The sequence below is a fragment of the Leptosomus discolor genome, chromosome 3 (assembly GCF_034619465.1).
Source record: "Leptosomus discolor isolate bLepDis1 chromosome 3, bLepDis1.hap2, whole genome shotgun sequence".
NCBI classification, from domain to species: domain Eukaryota; kingdom Metazoa; phylum Chordata; class Aves; order Leptosomiformes; family Leptosomidae; genus Leptosomus; species Leptosomus discolor.
In genome coordinates, this window is record NC_141393.1 from 72903668 (window position 1) to 72922674 (window position 19007).

Below are 19007 nucleotides of genomic sequence, written 5' to 3' on the forward strand. Positions count from 1 at the left end.
GTTAGGTAGGCAATAAAGCTTGGTGAATACATGATCTCTGCAAGAAAAATGTGTGGTTGTTTGATAAATAGCATCTGTGGAAAACACCAAGTGGCCAATGTTCATACATATTTAGTGTGCTATAGTATTGCTAGCCCCAAACGTTTCAAATATATGAGTTGTTTCTCAAAATCAAACATAATGTTTTTTAAAAGGCAAAGAGTATTTATTTTTTTTCTGCTGCTAACCAATACATAACATTTTGCACAAAGGAGATACTCTTTTTATGAAAGGGAGACATTAGAAGCTGTGTCTAAAAGTATTAAATCAAACTTCAGATGTCACCAGAATGGCACTAAAATCACAAAACCTAACAACCCTGACCTAACTGTTAAGTAAGATTCTCATAGGTTATGTTTGGAAAATTATGGTTATAGTGATGAAATTACAGCATAACTAATTATTGTTTCTGATTTTCCTGAAGAAACGGATAGGTTCAGCATTTAACTTTTTCCTCTCAATTATAAAATGCCCAAGAGTATTTTAAAATTAAGATCCCTAAAATTAGAACTCTTGAATTGAATATTGCAGGATAGAGTTATGGTTGGTACTTCATGGAGATTTTCCACATACTTTGATAGAATCATTTAGTCATAGAATAATTAAGGTTGGAAGGTCTCTGTGGCACTCATCTGGTGCAGCTTCAAAACTGGATCAGGTTAGCAAGGCTCTGCTTATCCACATTCTGAATATCTCCAAGGCTGGTGTCTCCACATGTCTCTTGCCAAGACCAGGACCAATGTGAGAGTGACTCCCTCGTTTTATGTAGAAATGCCCAGCCTACCTGCTGCTACAAGCTACTTGCAAAATGTTGTTGGAGGCAGTGTGATGTGTAACACCTTATGTTAGTCTGCGAGAACTGTTTTGAACTGAATCACGTGTGGCTATTTATGGTTTCTAGAGCTTCATACTGGGATGGCTGGATGGACATGTACCAAGATAACTCCACAGTGTTAGACTAGAGAGTCGCTACAAACGGCTGTTTTTCACACCTGGTATTTGCTTCACCAAGAATCCAAATCTGTGCCAGCAGAATTGTCTGATAATGGTACCGTCTTGGTGTGGGAGCATGGGGCTTACACTGTTCAAGAGCCATACAGCTTCAGCTGCCTTGCTGTCAAAACAGCTGCTTCTGAGGAAGGTCAAGGAATTATTTTGATTTTATGGAGTGCTGCTTGAGATCATGAGCTTCAGTGTGGAGTTACCACTGATAGTTATAACAGAAAGTTTTTGCTGTTGTTTATACAGGTAGGTTATTGTCTAAACGATTATCTCCATTTTCAAAAGTTTGAATTTAACTTACTGGTCTAGGTCAGGGATCTCAAGGCTACAAATTTTTTGCTGTATAATATTTAAATTGAGAAGCTTGTGCATGTTTATGTAATTGTTTAAATTAAAAGTCCCATTGCTTTAAATGGAGAGAAGACAAAAATATATAGGATAAAGTTGTGACCTCATTAAAATAAATGGGAATTTTCTGTTAATTATCTAGTATTTTTTTTCAAGGATTTTATCTGTAACAGTGGAATAAAACACAATCCTGAGGCATAAAATCCAGTCTCCAGGCTTTTACCTTCAGGGTAAAGGAAAGTTAAAGAACAAAGCCAAGAATAATCAAAGGTAGGATTTTGTTAGTATTAAAAAGGGAGGAGACGTTTACTGAGAAGCAAGGACCAAATTAATCAAAAAGTAAGTTCTTTCCAACTCCAGTGAGCTTTAGAGCCAGCCTTCTTTCCAATATAAGGAGTGCACATTATGTGTAGACAAGGATTTCAAGAATACCCTTTGAATAAAATCCTAAGCCCCCTTTCTCCAAAAAGTATTGAGCACAAGGTATTAAGAAGAAAATACATTTTTAAATGGAAAAACCCTTTGCAGACAAGTATATCTCAAAAGCAAGTGAGTCCATTATGACCTCAAAAAGGATTAGTAATTATTTATAGATCTGAAAGTGTTTGTAATGTTATTAGAAATGACTTTGTAGAAAGAAAACTCTTTTGAAATATGAATATGAGGAAGACAAAATTAAAATGCAGTTCAGGTATATTTTTGGTTTTGCACCTGTCATATTTTGAGTCACCCTGCAGCAATATATATAGAGAGAGTAAAATAGTTCATGAGAGAATGTTTGTGAATTTTAATGACAGCTTCAGGGTTTTCATGACCTATCAGCTCTGGAAATAATATTACTGGTTTGTAAAAATTTTCAGTAAAAATCATATGGCAGTAATAACAGTGGGCTATCTGTCGAAAGAGAAAATTGATTAAAGATGCATGACCTTGGTAAAACTAAGGCTTTTGGCCACAGATCAAGAGATTTGCAGTGATTCAAAGCAATAAGTGTTGGACAAATATAGTGACTTTTACAGCTGTAATTTGAAAACAGCATGTGGCAGATTGGCATAATTTATACCAAAGTATATTTTTATTGCATAACTCATTACTCCTTCCAGTGGGAGTCAAGAACACAACCTGTGTAGGTACTCCTGAAAATCCAAGTAGTTTCCTATCAATTGTCTTAGCTACATAAATAGCTTTGGAACTCTAACCCATTAGATGCTATTGTCTTGTGACCAGGAAAACGCTGTTTTCTTTTGGAGGGAGAGTGCATATGTGTATGTTAATGACAAAAATGAATGTGAAGGTTGGAGATTCTCTTAGTAGAGAAATTCTTCCCAGTAAAGTTCATTGCAGGCATTTGGGTGATTTCTGAGTTACGTGGGGTTTTTCTAGTTGGTGGTGGGTTTTTTTTGTTTGTTTTTTGTTTTTTGTTTTTTTTTTGTTAAGGAACCAACAGAATAGAGCTATCTGTTTTGAAATGAAAACTTTGACATGACAGACAATGATTTTTATGTATTAATTGTTAGGAAAACACTTGTTTTCAGAGAAATAACTGATGATGAGTATTTTGAAGTCAGTGCTAGATTGCTACTGTCATTATGTAAAAGTGTGACATGGATTACCCTGCACTTCTGGATCAATGGCAAGGTGTCAAATGACTGCCATGTTTGCTCTTTAAAATCCTCATCCATATTTTCTGCAGAATGAGAATTCTCTTAATCAACTTTTGTATTGGGCCTTATAAATCCTTCAGCGCTGTCCTTATTTTGTGTGATCTTTAAAATTAACAAGCACAGGGAAAGAAGAATTTGTCTCAGAAGCAGCTAAAGTTGGTCTTGAATGGAGCTAAATAGTTGGACATTTTCATTGCCAGTCACTGAAGTTCTCAAGTAGTAGACTAAAAAATACGGTCTCGTGGGCAAATATATAACCTTTCTTAGTAACCAAAGGTGTGAAAAAGGACTTTGCTAATCAGAGTTGTAACAAATATCTTCATAATATACTCTGCACTGCTGTCAACAAGCAGCTGCAGCCCATTGCATTGGTGTATTCATTAATGCTCTGCAGCACGTTTTCAAACAAAATCCAGTCAAATCCTGTAGATAGATTTATTGTGAATATGTGAAATATTCAACAAAATATTATTCTCTCAGATGAATGAACAGGCTTTAATTGACTTAAAAATCTTTATTTCTGTCAGCAGAAAAGAACAATCAGAGGTACTTTGCTTATGGAGTATTATCTATTTAATTTCTTTTATTATTAATAAAAGTCTTTGCGAACACAGTAATTTAAAAATTACATTTGAGTTATTTAATGGGAACAAAAGACAAACCTGATTTTATGACAGACATCACTTTTACAGGTGTAAATTAATGTTTCCGTAAAAATGGGACTTAATATGGCACTTTTAAAAGGACTGATGTATAGTAGAAATCCATCTATGTGTATTTCTCCCTGGAATAAGTGGTTTAATTTACACATTCAAGTTAATGGCACAATTTAGAATTGAACTTAGATTCAGGCCAATGTGTTATTTAGTGACCCATCGTTTTCTGCAGTAGATGTCTCAGTCTCATTCTGTTCTGTTTTTAAAAAATTCTTATTGTAATACACGCCAGGATTTTAACACCTGATCCATATCATTAACCTGTTAGCTTCCTGAAGCTTATTTGCGTATCGATCCTGAATCTGAGAAGAGGTTTGATGATCATTCACAGATATTCAGTCTTGTCCCCTTTTACCAGTAGTACTCTTCAGCATGCTTTAGTGAATGGAGCCTTCTACTTTGAGCATTAGTTGATCAGTGCAATCTTATAGGTGTTTGCATACAGTTTGCAAACCTGAAGAAGATATGGAGAAGAAAGGAACAGAAGACATAGGTTGTCATTACATGGAATAAAAAAAAAAAAAAAAAAAAGCTGTCTGTTGGAAGGTGGTTAAGGTTGTACTCAAGCAGCATTTTTTCCTGAAATTCACTCTTTTACCACATTACAAAATGCAGTGAAGGCAACGGATAATTGGAGAGTTTAAATAAATCTGAAGTTCAAGATTCTTGAAGCCTTAGAAGTACCAATTTGTATATATAATACAGAATTTAAAGCATAAATATGGACTTTGATATTCCAGTACCTTGTTCATTTAAATAGGAACAATAAAATCATAGACTAATTGAATTGAGTTGCTGTTAATCCAACAAAGCAATTTGGATGCTTACATTCAAATTCCTGTAATTCTTTCTTGTGTTTGAAGTTCATAAATGTTCGTAATCTGCCTCAGATTTAAATAAACATATAGGGACTCTTCTGTATTCCTGAAAAGTGAAATGAGTAAGAATTTGTTGTCAGACGCTGGTGAAAACAATTAGGTGATTTACATGGTTGCATTTTGCTGGTAAATCTGTTCCCATCTTTTCTTACAGTTGGGCAGGCATCTCCTGTTGTACAATAGTAGCTCTTCTCTCTGAAGCTCTGATAGCAATATATTAGTTAGTGATGGAGGTAAGTTACTTACCAAGAGATCAACAGTGTTGAAAAAATTGTGGTAACCATATTCCGCAGAGAAGGCATGGATGCCAGAGGTAATATTGGTTATCTCGTATATCCTGAATGAAGGAATACTCTTAGGGCAAGGCTAAAAGATAACACTCTGGAGGTCATTTAATAATAGAGTCTGGGGAGGTGTGTATTAATTGTGCTACAGTTGTACCACTGTCATTCAACATACCAGTATAGAACAAGTGAAACATAATGCAGATTTTCATGCTTTCCTCTTTAGGATGTTTTGTCTGCGTTCGTTTGTTAGTTATTTGCCTTTCTTCAAATACACTGAAAATGTCCTTTACGGTACTTGGTGTGATTTCTCCAAAAACTTACATAGTTACATCCTTCAAAGATTCCTTTTTTTTCCAGCTCACGCTTTGCTGTCTAGAATCCAGTGAAATATTCTGAGTTGTTAAGACAGTTTTCTGATTTTCTTTCTATTATCGTTCATCTTTGCAAGGCAGAGAACTCTCACTACTCTGGCCTTAAGCTAAGACTAATGCAGATACTGCATGTGAAAATCTATTGTAAATAAGAGCATTTTTAAGAACCTGAAGGAATAAACTGGGAAGCCATTAAGTCCTTAATTTTCAAATGCCATGTATTATATATTGTTTCCTACCACCAGTTAACAGAACAGTTCTATGGTGCCTGAGACTTGAGGCGTGTTTATTCATTTTTGTTCTTCCCGCCTTGGGGCTTCTCATTCAAAGCAGCTTCTCAGTGCAGCAGCAACTGGATTCTGGACAAAAATGAAGCACAGTTTATGTTGGCTTAAGTGTTCTTAATGGTAAAGTTCTGTGACACTTGTTGTTCTCTTAAGGTGCAGCAAAATGAATTAAGTATCACCATGCACAATTCACTGGACTGCTTCAATATACTCCAGAAAGTGTATTTTTCAGTCTCATTTCTTTTCTCTTAAAGGCCTGTCTAGCTGTAGGCATTTTTCATATCTTCTCAGTGGAACTGCATTCATCAATGATGCAAGATCAAAAAATCAATATATCAGTGCACAGCTGGGCTAAATATTGTAAATTATCCATTAAGTTGTACCAATATCCATTTTAACAAAGAGAAAAACATCTTTGAACAAAAATTAATCCTGTCTTTTTCCCAGTTTATAACTGCATCTTTAGTGAAAAATTAGGCCATAATAAAAGCTTGAAAAGCCTTTATCAGGAGAAGACAGGTATTGTGGTTTAGGCCCAAGGTAATATTTTTCTCAATCTTTTTTAATTCGTTGGCCAATACCCATCAGTGAAAATGGTTTGAACATTTTATTACTGATCTTTTAGTTTGGGAAATCTGTACCTGCCCTTTAGTGTTTTATAGTGTGTGACAAAATGAATCTACAGATACTTTTATATTAGTACATTAAGTATGGATGGATCGGATGCTCTATATTCCATTGAGTTGGGGTGAGTGATCTTAAGATATTTGCAACTTCCACTGAAAACAGAGATAATATTTTCATGGACTTTACTGGGAGTGTAGAATAAATATTTAGTTTAGTGTACTTTTAAATACATTTATCCTGATAGTCGCATTTCTGGGAGGTTAGCTATTCCTCAAGTGATTTACTTCTTGGTAAAAGAGATTATAAAAGATCTCTACTAAGTGATCAACTAAGGTTATCTATCTCTGAGAAATGCATTATAAGGATTTTATATAGCTGTATCTATTAGTGCAAGAATTCGATAACAAACTCAGCAACTGAACAAATTTATAGTAAATTTCTTGAGTAGAAATCAAAACCTCATGCTGACTGTAAGAACAAATAATATCCAGAGCAAGGTCATATGGAGCACGGACAAGGCAGGACAATACTCAATGCCATTAACTCATTAGGCTTGTTTATTCAAGGAAAATTATTTAGTACCACTAATCTGAAAGGACAGAATGGCATACAGAATTCATGAATCTGTAGAGACAACAGGACATTTTTTTCTCTTTTCCTATAGGCATACTTCCTCATACAACTAAGAACGAGTAAAAGGAATGAAAGGGAGCGTTTTTAGGAAGCTGAAAACAAAGACAGTGAAGTCTTTTAAGTAGTTTCCAAGAAATGTGGAAAAATAACACTGGAAATAAATTGAAATAATAAGACCAAGGATTTATTTAAAGAGAGACTAGCTAGGAGATTAAAGCAGGAGAGAAAACCTCTGTTTAGAACATGAACAATTTCATGAAAAAGAATGAAATTCTGGGGCTTAAATTTCTAAAGTATTGGCTAAAACAAAAAAAACATTTTGTAACTTTACTATATAAAACTGTATCTGGAAAATACATATTTTAATAGTCTGCAAAAATACCAATGGTTATATTCCGTTAGGTGTCCCAAGATTTTCAGATGCCCTTGAGCAGTTTCAGGAAGCAGAATAAATATAAAGTATTTCTTGTTTTGGAGTCAGGGACGAGTGCCTCTTAAATTGTATGTACATCATCAAAAATATTCCAGCTCTTTAGGGTGTTGAAGTCTCACTAGAGGGACGTGCATCTACATCTTTTCATGAGGTTTCAAATCTGCTGTCAAAGAAATGTGAACTTACCTTGATGATCTATTTGGGAAAATTTGTAGAAACTGTTCATGTAGACTTGCCAGGAGAAGATCTCTTTCCTGAGTAGCTTTTGATCAATGCAAAGCTTTTTTTTTTTTTTTTTTTTACTGCTTTTTTTAGGATAACCTACCCATTTGATAGGGGAATTCATGACGGGCACTGGGTTTGTCTGAGTGAGCGAAAGCCTTCTGAAAATGAATTAATAGGGTTTTAAAAGCTCAGTGAAATAGCAGTACTGAATAGAGACCTTTTACCATTAAATAAAATGTGGAAATTATGTACATTCTACACGTTTTCTAAAAGTTTCTAAAAGTTCGAAGTTTTCTAATAGTAAAAGATGTGAAAGGAACCGAAGGAAACAAATGGAATTTATTTAAAGTTTTGAAGAGGTATCAGTGATTGAAATGTTTCACTTTCATTGTGTTCTAAAGAGTAAGAAGATAAAATTTACACAGATTTGGTGCAGAGAAATAGTGTGTACATCATATTTACAAGACAAAATGACACAAATAGTTCTGCAAAACCCAAGACAATCAGGCAGTACTTCAAGCCAGATTCTTGAGCAAGTGAAAACAAATGACTGCAGGGAAAAACAAGTCACACCACTAAATTCAGTTCAGCATAACTCAGCCAGCTTTAATCTCACTGTTACAGTGTATTTTGGGTCATAAGGTGGATATATGGCAGAAATAACCAAGCAGAAGTGGTTTGGTTTTTCTTTTTGTTTCTCTCACGTTTGTAATTTAATTTTTCAAGTCACTGGAAAGAGCAACGAACAGGTTTTTGCATAGATGACTAATCACAAATGGGTGTCCAACACGTGGTGCAGTCAGAAAGTGAAGTTCTTTCTGTATAGAGGGTTGTTTCCCTGTTTAGTTTCTCTGGTTGACAAACTACTCTGTCACATGGTCCCCCATCGTCTCTCGCAGCCACCCCTGCAAGCTGACTTGCAGCCTGCCCCTTCTGCCTCTCCTGACACACCTGGGCCCGGTTGTGCAGCGGAGTTGCATCGTGCAGCTTTTGATTTGACATGACTCTTTGCAAAGCTCCTTGATACCTGTGAGGATTGTTGCCTTTTTCCTTTCCAGCTTACGCTTTTTTTCGTTCTGAAAACTGCTGTGCCATCAGTGTTTCCTGATGTTTTGTAAAATTATTATCAACCCCCTGCCTCCATCCCGGTGTGACTGGAGGATTAATGACCGTTCGTTGCTGGTGTGCAGGGGCAGCGCCTCTGCCAGCCCAACGCTGACCTCTAGTGAGTACAGTCTTACCTTGCAAGTTCAACGTGAAGCTCAAGACTCTTGGGAGATCGTAGGTTGGCAGAAGAGGGGAAAGAAGGAAAGCTGCTAACGAGGTACCAAGCACCTAATTCTGCCAGCAGACTCTTGGAAACCTTTGCGTTTGAATGAGGCTGTTCAGCTTCAATTGATCAAGTGCGTATGCTTTAGCTTTTTTTGTTGTTTTTGCCTTGAACCGTTTCTATATTTGCTGTTACCCACTCAACAGCTATAATAGAAGCACAAAACATTTTTCAGTTAATTAGCATCTTTTCAGTGAGCATCTTAGTGTGTTAGCACGCTTTCCCTGCTTGTCTTCTGCATTATGTGGACAGCAGGAGACTGAAGCAGTGTTTTAGGCACTTGTTCAGGGTCACATTAGAGCCAGGATTGCTCAGTTCTCACTCCTCTTCTCAAAGTCAATCTGTGCTTGTTCCTTTCTGGAAACATAGGGATGTTTGGGTAGTTGAAATTATAATTCAGACTTCTGCCCAGGCAGGAGTGTTCAGAGATCTTGAAATCAAATTCACATAAATGGATGCATATTAGTAATAACCCTAAATAATAAATTTTAATTAACAATGAATGTTACTTCTAAAATTGATTTTGCTTACTGAGAGGTTTTATTAGAACCAAAAATGTATCTACTAAGGCCCCAAATTTACGTTAACTTCAAACAAATCCTGCAGGGGCCATTCGTAATAACTCTAGATTACATTTTTGCCAAGAAGTGACCCAATAAATACATATATATTAGAATTGCAGCACTTTCTTTTAATCTGTCTATATTGTGAAGTATGAAGACGTTTATGGGGATAAATGGAGTGCCCAGATGCATTTCCTTCAGTAGATGCATGCCCTACCATCAGATCTCTTTTCTAAATTTCTCAATAGCCCTAGACCATGCAATAAGAAGAGCAAAACAGAGAGATGCTCACTATGCATCAGAAGTTGTTTATTAATTTTCCTATCAAGGAGAAGAGCCTGACAAATTATCAACAACCATTCCAAGAGGGCTTTGTTGTAACATGGTATTTGTCAGTGTGATGGAAAACATTTTTGCGGGCTACAGTAGTTTCCTTCAGATTATTGGAAAATGTATTTTGGTAAACTTTGTTTAGAAAGTCCTTTGCATATATGATGCTTTATGTTGTCTTGCTATGGTTTTGGATATATATTCTACTTTTCTGATCTGTGTAAAATGGCTAGCAGCTGAAGTGATAGCAAATGCTTCCATTAGATGAATTTATTTTTCCTCTTAGAATGTGAATGCCAGCTGGTCACTGTATCTCTAAACAGACTGTTTAAGTCAGCAGAAAAGGAAGACAAACTGTCCTACAGCTGACAGTATCAAAATCGTCAAAACAAAAATGAAATACTTGTCCTGTTCTGATTAATGCTGTATTCAGAACAGAACATTACTACCCGTCTGTTTGAATCGCACCAGTGGCCTGATCTGACTATCTCAGTCTCTGTAGATTACACATGTCCATAACATTAATTGGAATTTGAAGTCATTAACTGAAAGAGCAAATACCCTCCGTCGCTATTCAGAAAGAGCATAATGAAATGCAGCTTAATTGTCAAAGGCTTAAGGTACTATGTATTTAAGGTTCACCAGGTCTTTTAGGTCTTCCACTGAAATGTGTTTCACTTACCAACTCTTTAGATGTCCAATGTCTTGAAACAAATTTTTGAAATTGCAAGCAAGACTGTGTTTCGGTGACAGATGCTGAGCCATGGTCTCTTCCAGCATTGTGGTAATCCCTTATGAAACTTTTCATGATTCAGAATGGGCTGTTGCCTGCTGGTTGAGAGAATGACAAGAACTGAGAGGCGAGAACTCTGCCATAAGCCTTTCTAGCACATCATAATGGCTAGATACTATTCTCCATGCACAGTATTTTTTTGTGACTCCAGTTTGCAGGCATCCAATTTCCTCTTCATTGTCCTGATCATAAGTACGGAACAAGGGACCATGGATTGCAACAGACAGCACAGGCATAAACACCCTTCAGAAGTCAGCACTCCAGTAGCTATATTCTGTCTTGTACATAGCTCTTAACTACCAAAACCTATTTTCAAATGTAATGCAGGCATTTAGGCACACTGGTAGTCAGTAGCATTTAGGTTAAGTAGCCATGCAATTTTTAAATTGGGCTTAGTCTTCTAATTTGCCGAGGCACTTGGTAATATTACCTGTTAACCCATTTTCTACATGCTATTTCGAAAATAGCTCGCCTTGGTATCTCTAAGCTGTTTTGTATTTTGTGTGTTTATGCGATTTGAACTTTCTAATAACATACTAGTGTTTTTTGATTTTTAAAAATGTTGTTCCAGGTATATGATAGGATCAACTTAAACAAAGTTAAAATGTAAATATAGTAGGTCACGTCCTTAGCTGTCTAATTGGCATACCTCCATGAGAATCAGTGGCATTTTGCCAGCTTATGCTGTGGGGGGATAACTGGGCAAGGTTAGTGAACTGATCTTCTTGATTGTACCCTTAATCCTCTTATCTTTCCGTCTACAAATTTTATTTGCTAAAGGTATTTATATTTTATGTGCCTACATAATAACATGTCTCAAAATATAAATATAGTTTATAAATAGTCTAGCTACTTTCATCATCTTTGTTTCCAATGTAAACCCTAATTCAGTCTCTGAAGAACTGCCTTCTAGAAACACTAGTTTACAGAAGCATATAAATACAAATCTTGGCAAGTTCTTTTATTTAGTACTACTCGCCAGGCAATAAGGTAACAGAAGAAAGCCTGCAGTCACATAGTTGGAAAAACCTTTAGAACAACACCACAGGTGTAATAATATACTGTGATTGGATTGCATTGTAAAAGTGACCTCAAAAAGGATTTTTTATTTAGGGCTCATTTTAGTACAAGAATCAATCGTTTTGGTCACACTTTTACTGTTCTTCACTCCTAAATGAAAAGTTTATCACGAATATGTTTGAAACGTGCAGAAACACTATAGTCTCTACATTCTAGATGGTTACAGGTTTACAGATTTGTCACAAAGGCAGTGTGAGTACTGGATATCTCAACCAGCCAGATCCTGCTTTTAGGGAAAAAGAAAAGAAAAGAGAAAAGCCAAGATAGAAAGGGAAGAAAATGAATAACAAATTCAATATTTTGATTTTGTCTTTTAATAGACTATTTTAAGGAAAGCTAACACAATGATGATTGAACAGCAGCACAGTACATAGTTTAAATCCTCCTAAAGATGAAGGTCAACAGAGGATTCTGAGATAAAAAAGACAGATTAAATATTTTGACCATAAAACGCAGTTGATAATGAAATCTATAAATGGAAACCTGTTCTATGTTGTATAATGCTAACACATGACATTTTGCTGTCCATGTAACCTTTAGCTTTTCTGTCAATATTATTGTGCTGCACTGATTTCAGAAAAGGCATTAAACACTGAATGAAAGGCGTGTTTTAATAATAAAGCAATTATTATCCCCTTATGATGTAGGAATATAATAGGCTTTTAATGTATTGAATCAAACACTATCTGCTGCAATAACTGTGTTGCTAAAACTATGATCTGTGATTTATTAAGAATGGAAGAAAATCTACTGTCAGGAATGTAAACGAAGCACTACAGCAAACGTTTGAGGCAAAGAGGCAGAGATATTCAGCAAATTATAACTGAAGGGTTCAAGTATTAGCATCAACCTTAGGTTTGATGTTTATTTTAGTTTTAAGATGAAAGCAAGCTGAACTTTATGAAAAATAATTGGTCAAACAGCAGCGGCAGAATCCGCATACTAGCAATTGCATAAGCATTATTTAAGAGACCTTCTGTTCAACAATCTCACAGGACTGTCCCACTTAAAAAAGAGCTTCTGATATAATTTCCAAATCAAGGCATGGTCTCTGAATTAAACAAAATATTTTCAAGATCAAATCCTTCTGTCTTGTAGCTTTTATTTTTTTATCTTTATCTTTGCTTCCAATGTGTAATTTGTATGCAGAAGGATGTTAAATAATTTTTAAGTTGTAGGCTCAACTTTGCCTAAGCAAGAGTCTGAGGCTACAACTTTTGATATTCAGAAGTATGTGACTGGTTATGCTTGCAACTGTGTATTGTGCCACTTGTCCCATCTGTTTTAAAAGTTTTATTAAAAATGTGATTAACAGCAAGAACAAAATTGTTTCTTACCATTTTAGATGCCTTTTAAGAATTCTTGCTTCTGTGTTCCTGACAATTCCATCAAACTATGCAATATAGTAATACAAGATATTATTTAAGGGATCTGGTTGCAATGATTAGAGGAGCCAGAAGCTGTATACAAATAACTACATATTTGTACAGAGCAAAGTTCAACTTTGCTGTAAAACTAACTTCATGGCATTTTGTGTTCATTAAGCTATCATGACAGAACAGAATTCTTCTTGAAAATAAAGATCCAGACTCTGCAGTGACATGAATCCTATGTGTTGCAGAGAAGCGAGAACAGTTTCTGCCTCTTATTTCTGGCTCAGTTTAACAAAAGAGAGGAATAGTGAGGCATTAAATTTAATAAATACACATTTTGTATTGTTTTTCAGTATTGAAGGAAATACTTAACAAATTATCAAGCCAATTTTAAAGTAACATGCCAAAAGCAAAGATAAATTCACAACAGAAGGCCCTCTCTTGCTGGGTGCTCTGATATCAATGAGAATCTTGTAAAAAGCAGTGGAAGGAAATCGCTTCAAGGGTTTTCCCTAACTTTCAATTAGGGACATTTCTATTACACTGCAGGAGAAAGCTACAGTGACAGTTGTTAACTTCAGCTCATATTCCTGCTGTTTGTTTGAACAGAGTGGAAGGCAAACAGAGTTTACAAAGATGTAAGAGTAAGTCCTGCTTTTGTCATTTAAGCTGTGTAGATACAAGAATCTGCTGGGGCAGATCTTGCAAAATGAACCTGTACGATAAAACATCTGAGGGTGTGTCTGCACTGTAATTTACCAGAGCAAAAACTGAGCTAGTGTTGAGTGAGTTTCTAATGAGAAATAGTCTAGCTGTGGCAGGATGGTGAATTATCCTTACACAGAGCTGGGCTATTACAGATAGATTTCTACTACCACAACCAACCATTGGTTATCTGTACTGTGCAGATGGGCAGGAGACCTCAGTGTTGCATCTGAGCTTGAGTCACGACTGCAGTGGTAAGAACATCTTGTTCTGCCACCTGCTTCAAGGCAACCTTAAACTCCAGATTTTCTGAACCAGAGCTTGAGGTTGATCTAAAACTTCCTGTACTTGGTCACTAAAGTAAACATCTTGCTGAAAACTTAGTCCCTCCTGAGTGTGTTTTAGCTAGGTTTTGATTCAGCTATTTATAAAATTGATGCAACTAGCTATTTTGTGAAGCAGTTCGGAAGATTAGTAAAATACTTAAAGAGGTTCTTTAGTGCTCGTGTGGTCCCACTTACTCATCTTTGTCATTAACAACCTCTTTGTAGAAACTGACCTTCCCTGCTTCTGAGAGTTGGTTCTGAGAGCATTCTGATCCCACTGCCCATGACTGTAATTCATGTACCAGTTCAAATATGTGAAATTCATTTTCAGACTAAACTGGCAGCTGGGGTTCAAATCTGTAAAAACAGATGCTGCAAGGACAAAAAAGTAAAAGCAATTTTCTAGGATCATGTACACTAGATTGGCTAAAAATATTTGTCATCAATGAGTTAATTTCAGAAAATCTATTCTTTTTGCTTTATAATGAGAGTTGATTTTGGAATTTTAGTACAATCAGGTGCATTGGAACTGACTGAATATACCTCAGACTGAAATGATAATAAAACAAATCTGTATACAATTACAAGTATTAAACAGGAACATTTCAGAGGACAATCAATTAATGTTTTCATAAACATGTTACAATGCAAATGGAATCTAAACCTGTGCAACAAACTGGTCATAATAATTTATTTTACTGTTTCTAGAAGGAACTTGTTTTTTAAAATCAGGTAAGAGCATTTGCATTAAATTTTGGTTTTGCAAGTTGCTGTGATAGCATCTGCAATGACACAGTTCATGCTGGCCTTTTAACCTCATAATAGTTGTGAAATGTGCTTGTGTTGTATGTGCATGTACTCTCTTCAGTTCATCAGACAGAGCTGGCTCTTAACCAGGGCAAATACTGTTGCTTCTACTCTGTAAGGATAACTTTGCTATGAATAATCTGCGATAGACAATTCAGCTTTATCTCTGGGTACAATTTTTATAGTTGCCCTGGATTGATTCATGTACATCCTGATAAAATGTTTTGCTACTCCATGCAATAAGCCTTTAAAAGCTCTGAACATCCTCTCTTCTAAAAAAGAATTCTACCTAGCTCCTTCCTTCTTCTAATTGACTTTGGCTCTGGAACATGCCCTCTAGAAATTGTAGTGCCCTAAACATTCCCCTTCCTTGATAAAACATTAAAATATGAAATGTTAGAAAATGCAGTCTGAAATACCATGCTTTTCAAAGGAGGAAGGATTTACAGCCTCCTTAAGAAGAGGCAGATAGCATAGCTTATAACATCACAAAGTCCAAGGATTCACAGTAAAACCCTTTCTGAACATGAATAGAGGAGATTCATATTCAGATGATTAAATGATTAGAGATGAGGAAAGTGTTCCATACGAAGGGGATTTAAAATATTGAAAGTGCTTACTTTGGAGGAAAAAATGCAGAGGATAAAATATATATATAAAAAAGTAGTGCTGTAGAGAAGGTAATTACTGTTATTTATCAGTGATCTGTATTTCTAGAACAGAAGAAGGTTTTAATGAACTTTAGAAAGGGACATGTTTAAAATGATAAATGTAGATAGTTGGTTTTTTCTGAAAAAGGTCTAAGAATAGTTCAATTTAGGGTTGTCATGCACTTACTGAGTCCCAGACATAAGTTGGTGTGAAAAGGTCTGCAAGGCTGAACCGTGTCATTCACAACTGATTGAATTTTTTTTTTTTTTTTTCAATCTGGGATATTCACCCTTAGATTTAAAGATAAAGAAGATAAAGCCAACCATTTGCTGGCACAGGGTTTTTTTTCTACTGAGTGTTACCATTGAGGCAAAGTCACAGCATGATATTTTGTTCTAGAAAAATATTTGTTGTGTTCCAAAGATATCACTGTGGCATCCCTACTAAGAAATGATTCTCTGCGAGTATGCAGCTTGATCAGTTAGCACATAAAAGCAAAGATGCAAAGGAGATAATGCAATCACTTTTCATCTTAAAATTTTCACTTGTTCATGTCCTTATGATCCAGGCAGCCTGACCGATTTTTGTCTGTTTCTTGGTACTTACTGTGCACCTCAGGTCCAAGCACGTGCACAATAAATCACTGCAGATGCTTAATGGAAGGTCAACTGAGTGGGTTTTAACTGCACAATGTATGTATTAGTTATGGAGATAGCACCTGAGTGGCAAAGACTTGTATCTGTAACACAGTCGAATTAGAAGCAGTATCTATCAGAAAGCAAGCAAAGAAACTATTTCCAACTGATAGGTATTGCTATGGTGAACTTGAGCATTAAACTGTTTGCTGTTTCAGTTATAGTGCTGTTAAAAGGAAACAAAAACCACACCAAAACACCCCCCAAGTAGAATATTATAATAAAGCCATGCATTTTTCCCGACTCTAAGATGCTTTTATTTTTTACCACACTAGTAAGCTGTTCACCTTCAAGCTCAGACTGATCACAGAAAGTATCATGCCTATTATTCAAAAGTTGAAGGAAGAGAAGATAAAAATAGTTCTGTAATCTTAACTATAGTGATTGCTGTTGCTCTCTCTGTCGTTAAATGCAGACCTTTCTCAGAAACACAGGGATCTGGTTTACAAAAGAAGGCATGTTAGTGAGAATTTAAATGACTCAGGCTTTAAAGTAACTGGATGTATTCAAATAAGAGATGAAATTTAATTAAAGCTGATGTTATTACTAGCTGCTATAATTCCATTTGTTAGCAGGAAAACGTTAAGGAGCTATATATAGTCAGTTTGAGCAAATGTTTTACATAATTACTCTACATGCATGGTTAGAGGGTGTAATCAGAATCACCCATCAAACATTGAAGTGCTGTATTCCATTGCTGGGGATAAGTGAAGCAAGACAAGACAGCCCTCTTCTGCTTCAGAAGCAAAACTTAGGTACCATCATGAGGTGCCAAATACTGTAGAAATTCAGAATATGACCGAGGAGCAGCACATGACTCGGGAACACATGCTGCCCTCACCAGTACTGATGAGCGAATAACTTAAGCTTCCTTAACATGTGTTCATTTACCCTTGTGGGCAAATCTCTGCTCGATAAATCATTTTTTCCTCTGCCATTAGTAAAGTAGTGTTTAAAAAGAAAAAAGTTAGACTTGAGGTATCTCTGATATCCCTGCTAGGATCCAGTAGTGAATGGTCATTATAATAAAATACTTTCCTTCCCTAATGTTAGGCTTTCTGCAGCCTAAGGCAGACAAAAATTGGTTGCTAGATCTGTTCCGTGCAAGACTGACATTTTGAATAAAGTGGTTTCTTTTCAAACAAAGGATTTTTTTTTCCCAAAAAAATAATTTTTGAAGGAAATAAACTTTAAAAGTGCTTTGAAATTCTTTGAAGTCCAAATTGCAAGGTTCCGTTCCTGGCCTAGCCATAATGAACAGCTCTTGGATCTAGCAGACGGATAAAATCAGCAAGATTTTATAGTCATGGCTCAACAGAAAGAGTAGTAGCTTGGGAGGATTCTGAGATGTGATGCTCTAAAGCCGAGAACAAATCCTGTGAATCCTTGTTATAGCTGAGACCATGGGAGTTAATGAGTTCACACCTGCACAGCAGGGCTAGCGAATGTTAGGAATTCTCTCAGTGCTTTCCTTTTCTAAATCCTTAAGTGAAGCTTCTAGGGCTTCCAGGCAGCATGAATGTTTTGTAGCCTCGTGGTCTGTCGTCTAAAGGTTGGGACAGAAAGGGGGGTTGTTTTGTGCCACGGATCTTTGAAGAAGTGATGTCCCTGACTCAAATCCTTGTTTTTTTGGCAGGACCACAGAAGACCGCAGGCTTGTACCCAGATACATTCCTGCCCCTAAGGTGGGAGCATGAGGGACCAAAACAGTGATTGGTCTTTCAATCAAGATACATGGTGGGGATGTTCAATCACTGCTGCCCGTTATTGATTACACTTTCATTACCATGTTTGTCTTGCAGAAATGCTAATTTTGGAGCACATACACGTTTTTATTTTTTAATCAATTTACATGAAAATTTTAAATAACAGTTTCAAATGTTACCAGCATGCTTCCAAGACTAACAGGTTACAGACATCCCATTGAAACAAATATATAAATCTTGTGGGTTTTTTTCCCTAGAAGTTTAAATGCCAGGCTTCATAGCTTGCTAGAGAAACTGTTTAGGCTCTCAAATCCTTGCTGCAGTGCTGGTTTTTAATCAGGTAATCAGATGAGCTTCAAGGCTACATGAACTGAAAACTCTGTAAAGTGCTTAAAAAGAAATATTAGTTGTGAAATCAATTGTGGTACAATAACTTGCAGATTTAGATATAAATATAGATTTGCATATAAATCTATATTCTCAAAGTAATGCAGCAACTGATTTTGGAACTCAAAACATACTGTGCGATAAAACTTTGTTGAAGTATCTTTTGTATGTTGGGGATATTATGAAAAATTTGAATCTAAGTTTAGATCCATAAGTATCAAATTACCGGTGTCAATACACCGCTGTTCCGTATTTGATACAGTTCTTACCTTTGAAGATTCAAGTTTTTTTTCTTTCTTTCACAGGTTGGTTTTTTTTTTTTAAGGAGCATCATCTTTAGTCATTATTATATCAGAGGAGTCAAATATTTCATTCTCAATATATGATTCCTAAAATACCTGCCTTGTCCCCTAAGTTTTTCCTGAAGAACTTACCAATCGTTTCACCAAATTTTCTATCTCTGAGCAAAAGGGTAGTGATTAAATTCGAAAGGTAATACCGTCCATCCACTTAACCCACATCATAAATAGAGCTAGAGGCACTCCCTGGGCCCGTAAGTACCTCAGGGATGTGAAACAGTGTCTAAGATCAATATAAAAATGTTCTAATCTTCTAAGCAATAGTCCCAAATGCTATAATTTGGTATTGTAAACAGTCTTATCCTGGGACATTGCTTTCTTCCAGGGGGCATTGGACATGTCAGCACTAAATGGGGATGGGAGCACCAGCTAGGGCAGCTTTCCTCCAAGCA